We start from the raw sequence: 14,298 nt of genomic DNA on the forward strand, positions 1-14,298 counted from the left end.
GGTCCCTCTGACCCTCTGTACGTCCGAGGGTCCTACTACTCATTGTGTATTCCCTTGCCTTATTTGTCCGTCCAAAATGCATCACCTCGCACTTTTCAGGGTTAAATTCCATTTGCTACTTTTCCGCCCATCTGACCAACCCGTTTATATCGCCCTGTAGCCTGAGGCTTTCCTCCTCGCAATTTACCACCCCATCAATTTTCGTGTCATCCGCAAACTTACTGATCATACCTTTTACATTCTCATCCAAATCATTTATGTAGATCACAAACAGCAAGGGACCCAGCACCGATCCCTGAGGTACTCCACTGGACACAGGCTTCCAGTCACAAAAGCAACCTTCGACCATCACCCTCTGCCTCCTGCCACTCAGCCAGTTTAGGATCCAATGCGCCAAGGCACCCTGGATCCCATGGGCTCTTATCTTCTTGACCAGTCTCCTTTGCGGGACTTTGTCAAAAGCTTTGCTGAAGTCCATGTAAACCACATCCACAGCATTTCCCTCATCCACCCCCCTAGTCACCCCCTCGAAAAATTCAATCAGATTTGTCAGACATGATTTACCCTTGACAAAGCCATGCTGACTATACCCGATTAATCCTTGCCTCTCCAAGTGGAGACTAATTTTGTCCCTCAGAATTTTTTCCAATAATTTCCCTACCACAGATGTTAGGCTCACTGGCCTGTAATTCCCTGGTTTATCCCTGCTACCCTTCTTGTATAATGGTACTACGTTAGCTGTTCTCCAGTCCTCTGGTACATCCCCTGTGGCCAGAGAGGTTCTGAAAATTTGTGTCAGAGCCCCTGCAATCTCCTCCTTTGCCTCATACAACAGCCTGGGATACATCTCATCCGGGCCTGGGGATTTATCCACTTTTTGGCCTGCTAAAACCGCTAGTACCTCCTCCCTCTCGATGCTAATATGTTCACGTATGTCACAGTCCCCTTGCCCGATTTCTATGTCTACATCGTCTTTCTCCATAGTGAACACAGATGCAAAAAATTCATTTAAAACCCCGCCTACATCATCTGGCTCTACACACAGATTGCCACTTTGGTCCCTAATGGGCCCTACCCTTTCCCTGGTTATCCTCTTGCCCTTAATATACTTATAAAACATCTTAGGATTTTCCTTTATTTTGCTCGCCAGTGTTATTTCATGGCCCCTCCTCGCCCTCCTAATTTCTTTTTTAAGTATGCCCCTGCACTTTTTATACTCCTCTAGGGCTTCCTCCGTCTTTAGACTTTTGTAACTGCCAAAAGCCCCCCTTTTTTTCCTAATGCATTTTTGTATCTCCCTTGTCATCCAAGGTTCCCTTTGCTTGTTGGTCCCACCCTTGACCTTTACAGGAACATGTTGGCGTTGTACTCTCTCTATTTCCCTTCTGAAAGTCTCCCACTGTTTTGATGTGGATTTTCCTATAAGTAGCTGCTCCCAGTCCACTTTGGCTAGATCCTGCCTTATATTAAAATCGGCCTTCCCCCAATTTAGAACTCTTATTTCCGGGCCGTCTTTGTCTTTTTCCATGATCACCTTAAATCTCACCGAATTATGGTCACTGTCGCCAAAATGCTCTCCTACTGACACTTACACCACTTGCCCGGCTACATTCCCCAGAATTAGGTCCAGTACCGCCCCCTCTCTTGTAGGACTTTCTACATGTTGGCTCAAAAAGCTCTCCTGGATGCACTTTAAGAATTCTGCACCCTCTAAGCCTTTCACACTCTGACTATCCCAATTAATATTGGGGAAGTTGAAATCCCCCACTATTATTACCCTATTATTTTCGCACTTCTCTGAGATTTGCCTACATATCTGTTCCTCTATCTCCCCCTGACTGTTTGGGGGCCTATAGTACACTCCCAGCAAAGTGCTTGCCCCCTTTTTGTTTTTAAGTTCTACCCATATGGCCTCATTAGAGGAACCCGCTAATATATCATCCCTCCTTACAGCAGTAATTGACTCCTTAATTAATATTGCAACACCCCCTCCCCTTTTACACCACCCTCTGTCTCGCCTGAAGATTCTATACACCAGAATATTGAGCTGCCAGTCCTGACCCTCCCTCAACCATGTCTCCGTGATAGCAACAATATCGTACTCCCATGTGTTCAACAACAACTTCAGTTCATCCACCTTGTTTGCAAGACTCCTTGCATTAAAATAAATGCCTTCCAGCCTTGCCATATTCCCTTTTGTGTTCACATATTTGCTCTGCCTTCCCAGCTGACTTGTTTTTTCCTCCGTATTTGGCTGTAAATCACCCCCTACTATAGCTCCACTCTGTATCCCATCCCCCTGCCAAGTTAGTTTAAACCCCCCCCCAGCAGTGCTAGCAAACCTCCCCGCAAGGATATTGGTCCCCCTCTGGTTCAGGTGTAAACCATCCGACTTGTACAAGTCCCACCTTTCCCAGAAGCAGGCACAGTGATCCAGGAAACTAAAGCCCTCCCTCCTGCACCATCCCTTTAGCCACGCATTCATCTGTTCTATCTTCCTATTCCTATACTCACTAGCACGTGGCACCGGGAGTAATCCAGAGATTACAACCTTTGAGGTCCTGCTCTTTAATCTTCCACCTAGCTCCCTAAATTCTTGCTGCAGGACCTCATCCCTCTTTTTACCTATGTCGTTGGTACCAATGTGGACCACGACCTCTGGCTGTTCACCCTCCCCCTCCAGAATGCCCTGCAGCCGCTCAGTGACATCCTTGACCCTGGCACCAGGGAGGCAACAAACCATCCTGGATTCACGTCTACGGCCACAGAAACGCCTATCTGTTCCCCTTACTATAGAATCCCCTACCACTATTGCTCTCCCACTCTTTTTCCTCCCTTCCTGGGCAGCAGGAGCACCCCCAGTGCCAGGAAGTTCGCTGCTGCTGCCTTCCCCTGGTGAGTCATCCCCCTCAACAGTATCCAAATCGGTATACCTGTTTGAGATGGGAATGGTCACAGGGGTCTCCTGCACTACCTGCCTGCTTCTATTGCTCTGCCTGGTGGTCACCCATTTCCTTTCTTCCTGTGCAGCCCTTACCTGCGGTGTGACCAACTCACTAAACGTGTTATCCACGTCCCTCTCAGCATCGTGAATGTTCCACAACCCATCCACCCGCAGCTCCAGCGCCTCAATTCGGTCTGCTAGTAGCTGCAGCTGGATGCATTTCCAGCACACGTGGTCATCAGGGGCACCGGCAGTGTCCCTGAATTCCCACATAGAGCAAGAGGAGCATAACACGGGGCTGGGCTCTCCTGGCATGACTTACCCTTTAATTAATTTAAATTAATTCACTATCACCAATTAAAGATATCTCTAAGGCACTTGTATAGTCTACCAACAGTCCCTGCTACACCAGAAAAGACCCTAGTAACTATAAACTACAGAGTTAAAGTTTAAAAAAGAGAAATACTCACCAACCAATCACTTACCTGCTCCCTGGTGACGTCACACTCTGATTAGTTTTTACCTCTCTCCCCGCTGCTGAGTTGGTGTGCCTCGCTGCTTGCGCCAGTTTTTATGCCGGGCTCCGCCTCACCTCGCTGACTGGACCGAACTGGTCAGGCCTCGTTGAATGCGCCGGTTTTTATGCCGGGCTCCGCCTCACCTCGCTCCCTGGTCCGAACTGGTCGGGCCTTGCTGCTTGCGCCGGTTTTTATGCCGGGCTCCGCCTCACCTCGCTCCCTGGTCCGAACTGGTCGGGCCTTGCTGCTTGCGCCGGTTTTTATGCCGGGCTCCGCCTCACCTCGCTCCCTGGTCTGAACTGGTCGGGCCTCGCTGCTTGCACCGGTTTTTATGCCGGGTTCCGCCTCACCTCGCTCCCTGGTCCGAACTGGTCGGGCCTTGCTGCTTGCGCCGGTTTTTATGCCGGGCTCCGCCTCACCTCGCTCCCTGGTCCGAACTGGTCGGGCCTCGCTGCTTGCACCGGTTTTTATGCCGGGCTCCACCTCACCTCGCTCACTGGTCCGAACTGGTCGGGCCTCGCTGCATGTGCCTGTTTTTATGCCGGGTTCCGCCTCACCTCACTCCCTGGTCTGAACTGGTCGGGCCTCGCTGCTTGTGCTGGTTTTTATGCCGGGCTCCGCCTCACCTCACTCCCTGGTCCAAACTGGTCGGGCCTCGCTGCTTGCGCCGGTTTTTATGCCGGGCTCCGCCTCACCTCGCTCCCTGGTCTGAACGGGTCGGGCCTCGCTGCTTGCGCCGGTTTTTATGCCGGGCTCCGCCTCACCTCGCTGTGTATAACAGTAAACTGAAGAGTGCTGAGTGTGTATAACAGTAAAATGAAGAGAGCCTGAGTGTGTATAACATTAAAGTGAAGAGTGCCTGAGCGTGTATAACAGGAAAGTGAAGAGAGCCTGAGTGTGTATAACAGTAAAGTGAAGAGTGCCTGAGTGTGTATAACAGCAAAGTGAAGAGTGCCTGAGTGTATATAACAGTAAAGTGAAGAGAGCCTGAGTGTGTATAACAGTAAAGTGAAGAGAGCCTGAGTGTGTATAACTGTAAAGTGAAGAGAGCCTGAGTGTGTATAACTGTAAAGTGAAGAGTGCCTGAGTGTGTATAACAGTAAAGTGAAGAGAGCCTGAGTGTGTATAACTGTAAAGTGAAGAGTGCCTGAGTGTGAATAACAGTAAAGTGAAGCATGCCTGGGTGTGTATAACAGTAAAATGAAGGGCGCCTGAGTGTTTATACCAGTAAAGTGAAGAGAGCCTAAGTGTGTATAAAAGTAAACTGAAGAGCGCCTGAGTGTTTATAACAGTAAAGTGAAGAGAGCCTAAGTGTGTATCACAGTAAACTGAAGAGTGCCTGAGTGTGTATAACAGTAAAGTGAAGGGTGTCTGAGTGTGTATATAACAATAAAGTGAAGAGTGCCTGAGTGTGTAACAGTAAAGTGAAGAGTGCCGGAGTGTGCATAACAGTAGTGTGAAGACAGCCTGAGTTTGTAAAACAGTAAAGTAAAGAGAGCCTGAGTGTGTATAACAGTAAAGTGAAAAGTGCCTGAGTGTGTATAACAGTGAAATGAAGAGAGCCTGAGTGTGTATAACAGTAAAGTGAAGAGAGCGTGAGTGTGTATAACAGTAAAGTGAAAAGTGCCTGAGTGTGTATAACAGTGAAATGAAGAGTGCCGGCGTGTGTATAACAGTAAAGTGAAGAGTGCATGAGTGTGTATAACAGTAAAGTGAAGAGAGCGTGAGTGTGTATAACAGTAAAGTGAAGAGTGCCTGAGTGTGTATAACAGTAAAGTGAAGAGAGCCTGAGTGTGTATAACAGTAAAGTGAAGAGAGCGTGAGTGTGTATAACAGTAAAGTGAAAAGTGCCTGAGTGTGTATAACAGTGAAATGAAGAGTGCCGGCGTGTGTATAACAGTAAAGTGAAGAGTGCATGAGTGTGTATAACAGAAAAGTGAAGAGAACCTGAGTGTGTATAACAGTAAAGTGAAGAGAGCCCGAGTGTGTATAACAGTAAAGTGAAGAGAGCCTGAGTGTGTAAAACAGTAAAATGAAGAGAGCCTGAGTGTGGATAACAGGAAAGTGAAGAGTGCCTGAGTGTGTATAACAGAAAAGTGAAGAGCGTCTGAGTGTGTATAACAGAAAAGTGAAGAGTGCCTGAGCCTGTATAACAGTAAAGTGAAGAGAGCCTGAGTGTGTATAACATTAAAGTGAAGAGCGTCTGAGTGTGTATAACAGTAAAGTGAAGAGTGCCTGAGCCTGTATAACAGTAAAGTGAAGAGAGCCTGAGTGTGTATAACAGTAAAGTGAAGAGTGCCTGAGTGTGTATAATAGTAAAGTGAAGAGAGCCTGAGTGTGTATAACATTAAAGTGAAGAGAGCTTGAGTGTGAATAACAGCAAAGTGAAGAGAGCCTGAGTGTGTATAATAGTAAAGTGAAGAGTGCCTGAGTGTGTATAACAGAAAAGTGAAGAGAACCTGAGAGTGTATAACAGTAAAGTGACAAGAGCCTGAGTGTGTATAACAGTAAAGTGAAGAGTGCCTGAGTGTGTATAATAGTAAAGTGAAGAGAGCCTGAGTGTGTATAACATTAAAGTGAAGAGAGCTTGAGTGTGAATAACAGCAAAGTGAAGAGAGCCTGAGTGTGTATAATAGTAAAGTGAAGAGTGCCTGAGTGTGTATAACAGAAAAGTGAAGAGAACCTGAGAGTGTATAACAGTAAAGTGACAAGAGCCTGAGTGTGTATAATAGTAAAGTGAAGAGTGCCTGAGTGTGTATAACAGAAAAGTGAAGAGAACCTGAGAGTGTATAACAGTAAAGTGACAAGAGCCTGAGTGTATATAACAGTAAAGTGAAGAGAGCCTGAGTGTGTATAACAGTAAAGTGAAGAGTGCCTGAGTGTGTATAACAGTAAAGTGAAGAGTGCCTGAGTGTGTATAACAGTAAAGTGAAGAGTGCCTGAGTGTGTATAACAGCAAAGTGAAGAATGTCTGAGTGTGTATAACAGTAAAGTGAAGAGTGCCTGAGTGTGTATAACAGCAAAGTGAAGAGTGCCTGAGTGTGTATAACAGCAAAGTGAAGAATGTCTGAGTGTGTATAACAGTAAAGTGAAGAGAGCCTGAGTGTGTATAACAGTAAAGTGAAGAGAGCCTGAGTGTATATAACAGTAAAGTGAAGAGTGTCTGAGTGTGTATAACAATAAAGTGAAGAGCGCCTGAGTGTGTATACCAGTAAAATGAAGAGTGCCTGAGTGTGTATAACAGTAAAATGAAGAGAGCCTGAGTGTGGATAACAGTAAAGTGAAGAGAGCCTGAGTATGTATAACAGTAAAATGAAGAGAGCCCGAGTGTGGATAACAGTAAAGTGAAGAGTGCCTGAGTGTGTATAACAGTAAACTGAAGAGTGCTGAGTGTGTATAACAGTAAAGTGAAGAGTGCCTGAGTGTGTAACATTAAAGTGAAGAGTGCCTGAGTGGGTATAACAGTAAAGTGAAGAGAGCCTGAGTGTGTAATATTAAAGTGAAGTGAGCCTGAGTGGGTATAACAGTAAAGTGAAGAGAGCCTGAGTGTGTATGACAGGAAGGTGAAGAGTGCCTGAGTGTGTATAACATTCAAGCGAAGAGTGCCTGAGTGTGTATAACAGTATAGTGAAGAGTGTCTGAGTGTGTATAACAGTAAAGTGAAGAGAGCCTGAGTGTGTATAACAGTAAAGTGAAGAGTGCCTGAGTGTGTATAACAGTAAAGTGAAGAGTGCCTGAGTGTGTATAACATTCAAGCGAAGAGTGCCTGAGTGTGTATAACAGTATAGTGAAGAGTGTCTGAGTGTGTATAACAGTAAAGTGAAGAGAGCCTGAGTGTGTATAACAGTAAAGTGAAGAGTGCCTGAGTGTGTATAATAGTAAAGTGAAGAGAGCCTGAGTGTGTATAACAGTAAAGTGAAGAGAGCCTGAGTGTGTATAACAGTAAAGTGAAGAGTGCCTGAGTGTGTATAATAGTAAAGTGAAGAGTGCCTGAGTGTGTATAATAGTAAAGTGAAGAGTGCCTGGGTGTGTATGGCAGTAAAGTGAAGAGAGCCTGAGTGTGTATAACAGTAAAGTAAAGAGAGCCTGAGTTTGTATACCAGTAAAATGAAGGGCGCCTGAGTGTTTATACCAGTAAAGTGAAGAGAGCCTGAGTGTGTATAACAGTAAAATGAAGAGTGCCTGAGTGTGTGTAACAGTAAAGTGAAGACGGCCTGAGTGTGTATACCAGTAAAGTGAAGAGCACCTGAGTGTGTATACCAGTAAAGTGAAGAGAGCCTGAGTGTGTATAACAGTAAAGTGAACAGAGTCTAAGTGTGTATAACAGTAAACTGAAGAGCGCCTGAGTGTGTATAACAGGAAAGTGAAGGGAGCCTATCTGTTTATAACAGTTAAATGAAGAGTGCCGGGATGTGTATCACAGTAATGTGAAGAGAGCCTGAGTGTGTATAAAGAGAAAAGTGATGAGTGCCTGAGTGTGTATAACAGTAAAGAGTGCCTGAGTGTGTATAACCGAAAAGTGAAGAGTGCCTGAGTGTGTATAACAGTAAAGTGAAGAGTGCCTGGGTGTGTATAGCAGTAAAGTGAAGAGAGCCTGAGTGTGTATAACAGTAAAGTAAAGAGAGCCTGAGTGTGTATAACAGTAAAGTGAAGATTGCCTGAGTGTGTATAACAGTAAAGTGAAGAGAGCCTGAGTGTGCATAACAGTAAAGTGAAGAGAGCCTGAGTGTGTATAACAGTAAAGTGAAGCGTGCCTGGGTGTGTACAACAGTAACGTGCAGAGAGCCTGAGTGTGCATAACAGTAAAATGAAGGGCGCCTGAGTGTTTATACCAGTAAAGTGAAGAGAGCCTGAGTGTGTATAACAGTAAAATGAAGAGTGCCTGAGTGCGTGTAACAGTAAAGTGAAGAGGGCCTGAGTGTGTATACCAGTAAAGTGAAGAGCACCTGAGTGTGTATACCAGTAAAGTGAAGAGTGCCTGAGTGTGTATAACAGTAAAGTGAAGAGAGCCTAAGTGTGTATAACAGTAAACTGAATAGCGCCTGAGTGTGTATAAGAGTAAAGTGAAGAGAGCATGAGTGTGTTTAACAGTAAAGTGAAGAGTGCCGGCGTGTGTATAACAGTAAAGTGAAGAGAGCCTGAGTGTGTATAACAGTAAAGTGAAGAGAGCCTGAGTGTGTATAACAGTAAAGTGAAGAGTGCCTGAGTGTGTATAAGAGTAAAGTGAATAGAGCCTGAGCATGTATAACAGTACAGTGAGGAGAGCCTGAGTGTGTATAACAGTAAAGTGAAGATTGCCTGGGTGTGTATAACAGTAAAGTGAAGAGTGCCTGAGTGTGTATAACAGTAAAGTGAAAAGTGCCTGAGTGTGTATAACAGTAAAGTGAAAAGTGCCTGAGTGTGTTTAACAGTACAGTGAAGAGAGCCTGAATGTGTATAACAGTAATGTGAAGAGTGCCTCAGTGTGTATAACGTTAAAGTGAAGTGTGCCGTCGTGTTTATAACAGTAAAGTGAAGGGAGCCTAAGTGTTTATAACAGTTGAATGAAGAGTGCCGGCATGTGTATAACTGTAAAGTGAAGAGTGCCGGCATGTGTATAACAGTAAAGTGAAGAGAGCCTGAGTGTCGATAACAGTAAAGTGAAGAGAGCGTGAGTGTGTATAACAGTAAAGTGAAAAGTGCCTGAGTGTGTATAACAGTAAAGTGAAAAGTGCATGAGTGTGTATAACAGTGAAATGAAGATAGCCTGATTGTGTATAACAGTAAAATGAAGAGAGCCGGCGTGTGTATAACATTAAAGTGAAGAGTGCCTGAGTGTGTATAACAGAAAAGTGAATAGAGCCTGAGTGTGTATACCAGTAAAGGGAAGAGAGCCTGAGTGTGTATAACATTAAAGTGAAGAGAGCTTAAGTGTGTATAACAGTAAAGTGAAGAGCGCCTGTGTGTGTATAACAGTAAAGTGAAGAGAGCCGAATGGTGTATAACAGTAAACTGAAGAGTGCCTGAGTGTGTATAACAGCAAAGTGAAGAATGTCTGAGTGTGTATAACAGTAAAGTGAAGAGAGCCTGAGTGTGTATAACAGTAGAGTGAAGAGAGCCTGAGTGTATATAACAGTAAAGTGAAGAGTGTCTGAGTGTGTATAACAATAAAGTGAAGAGCGCCTGAGTGTGTATACCAGTAAAATGAAGAGTGCCTGAGTATGTAACAGTAAAGTGAAGAGTGCCTGAGTGTGTATAACAGTAAAATGAAGAGAGCCTGAGTGTGGATAACAGTAAAGTGAAGAGAGCCTGAGTATGTATAACAGTAAAATGAAGAGAGCCCGAGTGTGGATAACAGTAAAGTGAAGAGTGCCTGAGTGTGTATAACAGTAAACTGAAGAGTGCTGAGTGTGTATAACAGTAAAGTGAAGAGTGCCTGAGTGTGTAACATTAAAGTGAAGAGTGCCTGAGTGTGTATAACAGGAAAGTGAAGAGAGCCTGAGTGTGTAACATTAAAGTGAAGTGAGCCTGAGTGGGTATAACAGTAAAGTGAAGAGAGCCTGAGTGTGTATGACAGGAAGGTGAAGAGCGCATGAGTGTGTATAACAGTCAAGCGAAGAGTGCCTGAGTGTGTATAACATTCAAGCGAAGAGTGCCTGAGTGTGTATAACAGTATAGTGAAGAGTGTCTGAGAGTGTATAACAGTAAAGTGAAGAGAGCCTGAGTGTGTATAACAGTAAAGTGAAGAGAGCCTGAGTGTGTATAACAGTAAAGTGAAGAGTGCCTGAGTGTGTATAATAGTAAAGTGAAGAGTGCCTGAGTGCGTATAATAGTAAAGTGAAGAGTGCCTGGGTGTGTATGGCAGTAAAGTGAAGAGAGCCTGAGTGTGTATAACAGTAAAGTAAAGAGAGCCTGAGTGTGTATAACAGTAAAATGAAGAGTGCCTGAGTGTGTGTAACAGTAAAGTGAAGACGGCCTGAGTGTGTATACCAGTAAAGTGAAGAGCACCTGAGTGTGTATACCAGTAAAGTGAAGAGAGCCTGAGTGTGTATAACAGTAAAGTGAACAGAGTCTAAGTGTGTATAACAGTAAACTGAAGAGCGCCTGAGTGTTTATAACAGTAAAGTGAAGAGAGCCTAAGTGTGTATAACAGGAAAGTGAAGGGAGCCTAACTGTTTATAACAGTTAAATGAAGAGTGCCGGCATGTGTATCACAGTAATGTGAAGAGTGCCTGAGTGTGTATAACAGTAAAGTGAAGAGTGCCTGAGTGTGTATAACAGTAAAGTGAAGAGAGCGTGAATGTGTATAACAGTAAAGTGAGGAGAGCCTGAGTGTGTATAACAGTAAAGTGATAAGTGCCTGAGTGTTTATAACAGTAAAGTGAAGAGTGCCTGAGTGTGTATAACAGTAAAGTGAAGAGAGCCTGAGTGTGCATTACAGTAAAGTGAAGAGAGCCAGAGTGTGTATACCAGTAAAGTGAAGAGAGCCTGAGTGTGTTACAGTAAAGTGAAGAGAGCCTGAGTGTGTATAACATTAATGTGAAGAGAGCGTAAGTGTGTATAACAGTAAAGTGAAGAGCGCCTGAGTGTGTACAACAGTAAAGTGAAGAGAGCCTAATGGTGTATAACAGTAAACTGAAGAGTGCCTGAGTGTGTATAACAGCAAAGTGAAGAGTGTCTGAGTGTGTATAACAATAAAGTGAAGAGTGCCTGAGTGTGTAACAGTAAAGTGAAGAGAGCCTGAGTGTGTATTGTTGAGATACCGCGGCAAACGTGAGAGTCGAGACCAGAGCTATTGAAAACACAACTGCTTTATTCCAACCACATGACAAACAGGAACTAGAAAAGCCCGCGCATCCACTTAAATACTTCCCAGACAGGAAGTGCTCCCGGCAGCCTGTCCCTGCGGGAAACAAGTTGCTGGAGGAAAGGGCCCCCGGCTGGGGGCTTCTGCTTAGACTGCCTGTGCCGCTGTGAGCGGATTATGTCCAGTGGTGGCGTGTCACCACAGAGCTCCCCCCAGAATCCGCTTCGGAGGAGTGGACGAGTCGTGACGGTGGTCTAATGGTTCTGCCGCAGCGGCTCTGAGTGGTCGCCGGTCTGGTTGGTTGGGTCGGGCGGTTCGCCGCCGGCTGTGCTGGCTTGCCGGGGGGACGGCCTCTAGTTGGAGGCTGGGCCACGGGGACCTGTTCCCCTGGTTCTGTGTGTGCTGGTTTGAGCCGGTCGATGGAGACTGTCTCGACCCTGTCGCCGAGTCGCAGCTTGAAGACCTTGTCCCCGGTTTGTAGTACCTTGTACGGACCGTCGTACGGGGGTCGCAGGGGCCCGCGGTGCGCGTCGTGTCGCACGAAGACGAAGCGCGCCTGCTGTAAATTTGGCGGGACGTGAGGTGCGAGTTCGCCGTGTCGGTTGACCGGAAGTGGGGCGAACTGCTGAGCGGAAGAGAAAGAGTCGAGCCGCTGCTGTTCGGCCGACCAAGGCTTGGTAGGCTCCGGAAGGAATTCGCCTGGGACGCGCAGCGGTTGTCCGTAGACTAACTCCGCTGCCGAGGACTGGAGGTCTTCCTTGACCGCGGTGCATAGGCCGAGTAGCACCCACGGTAGGCGGTCAGTCCAGGTACTGTCCTGCAGGCCGGCGCGGAGTGAGGCCTTGAGTGACCTGTGGAAGCGTTCACAAAGTCCGTTGGCCTGCGGGTGGTACGCCGTGGTGCGGTGGAGCGTCACCCCGAGGTTGCGTGCTGTGGCCGTCCAGAGTTCGGAGGTGAACTGGGCGCCTCTGTCGGAGGTTATGTCGGCCGGTACGCCGAACCTCGCAACCCAGGTGTTAACGAACGCCCTGGCGATGTCGGCTGTGGTGGTGGAGGTCAGCGGCACTGCCTCAGGCCAGCGTGTGTAGCGGTCGACCATCGTGAGGAGATAAGTTTGGCCTTGCGATGGCGGCAGGGGACCGACGATGTCGACGTGTACATGGTCGAAGCGGCGGCTGGGTACCTCGAAGTCTCCCAGGGGTGCTTTGGTGTGCAGCTGTACCTTAGCCCGTTGGCAGGCGAGGCAGGAGGTGGCCCAAGTCCGAACATCTCTGCTGAGGCCGCGCCAGACGAAGCGCTTGGAGAGGAGTTTGACGGATGCGCGGGAACCCGGGTGAGAGAGCCCGTGGAGCGCGTCGAAGACGCGGCGGCGCCAGGTCTCAGGGACGACCGGCCTGGGTTGGCCGAGTGAGACGTCGCACGTGACTGCCGTGGCTTCGGGCCCGTGCGCGACCTTGGCTAGGCGTAGCCCTGGCAGGCTGGTAGCCGCCGAGAGGAGGTCTGGGTCCGTGAGCTGGGCCGCTGCTAGTTGTGCGTAGTCGACCGCGAGGTGATTCACACAGACGGCGGGACGGGAAAGGCAGTTGGCGACCACGTTGTCTCTACCGGAGACGTGCTGAATGTCCGTAGTAAACTCGGAGACAGCCGCGAGCTGGCGTTGCTGCCTAGCGGACCAGGGTTCGGTGTGCTTGGCCATCGCGTATGTGAGTGGCTTGTGGTCCACATACGCGGTGAAGGGGCGGACTTCCAGGAGGAACCTGAAATGGCGGACCGACAGGTGGAGTGCGAGAAACTCGCGGTCGAAAGTGGAGTATTTGACCTCCGGGGGGCGCAGTTGGCGGCTGTAGAAGGCAAGTGGCTGCCACGTGCCATTGACCCACTGCTCGAACATGGCCCCGACCGCGTGGTCGGAGGCGTCGGTGGTGAGCGCGACCCGGGCATCGGCCCTCGGGTGCGCGAGCAGAGTGGCGTCGGCGAGCGCGTTTTTGGTGGCGTCGAAGGCGGCTGCCATGTCAGTGGTCCAGGCTACGTCCATCTTGCCGGATTTTCCTCGGAGGGAGTCGTATAGGGGCTTCATGAGGGCTGCGGCTCTGGGGATGAACCTGTTGTAGAAGTTCACCATCCCGAGGAACTCCTGGAGGCCCTTGATGGTTGTGGGGCGGGGGAATTGCTGGACGGCCTGCACCTTGTCGGGCAGGGGGATGGCCCCAGCAGGGGTGATGTGGTGACCGAGAAAATCGATCTCGGTTAGGCCGAATTGGCACTTCGCCGGGCTGAGGATGAGCCCCTGTTGGGCTAGGCGCCCGAACAGGATGCGAAGGTGTTCGAGGTGTTCCTGTTTGGAGGAGCTGGCCACGAGAATGTCGTCCAGATAGACGAATAGGAAGTTCAGGTCCTGGAGGACTGAGTCCATAAGGCGCTGGAAAGCCTGTGCTGCATTCTTGAGGCCGAAGGGCATCCTCAGGAACTCGAACAGGCCGAATGGGGTGATGACGGCCGTTTTGGGGATGTCCGCGGGGTGTACGGGGACTTGGTGGTAACCGCGCACCAGGTCGACTTTGGAAAAGACGGTTCGTCCGGCCAGTCGGGCCGAGAAGTCCTGGATGTGTGGCACCGGGTATCGATCGGGGGTGGTGGCGTCGTTGAGGCGGCGGTAGTCCCCGCAAGGGTGCCAGCCTCCGCCGGGCTTGGGGGCGATGTGGAGGGGCGAGGCCCAAGGGCTGCTGGAGTGGCGGATGATGCCAAGTTGTTCCATGTTGGTGAACTCGGCCCGCGCGATTTCCAGCTTGGCCGGGTTGAGTCTGCGGGCGTGGGCAGAAACTGGGGGGCCGGTGGTGGGGATATAGTGTTCCACACCGTGCTTGGTGGCTTTGGCCGAAAAGGTCGGGTTAGTGAGGGCGGGAAACTCAGCTAGGAGTGCCGAGTAGTCGTCCGTGGCTCTGGCGAGGCAGTAGGTCATCAGGCCGGCCGAACGGGCCGGGGTAAAGGCGCCGGGGATGGGGGCCATAGTGTTGATGTCGACGAGGCGGTGCCTCGGAATGTCGACAAGG

This window comes from Somniosus microcephalus, chromosome 4 (assembly GCF_052327205.1).
Source record: "Somniosus microcephalus isolate GS21.2 chromosome 4, FLI_Smic_1.0, whole genome shotgun sequence".
Taxonomy (NCBI): Eukaryota; Metazoa; Chordata; class Chondrichthyes; order Squaliformes; family Somniosidae; genus Somniosus; species Somniosus microcephalus.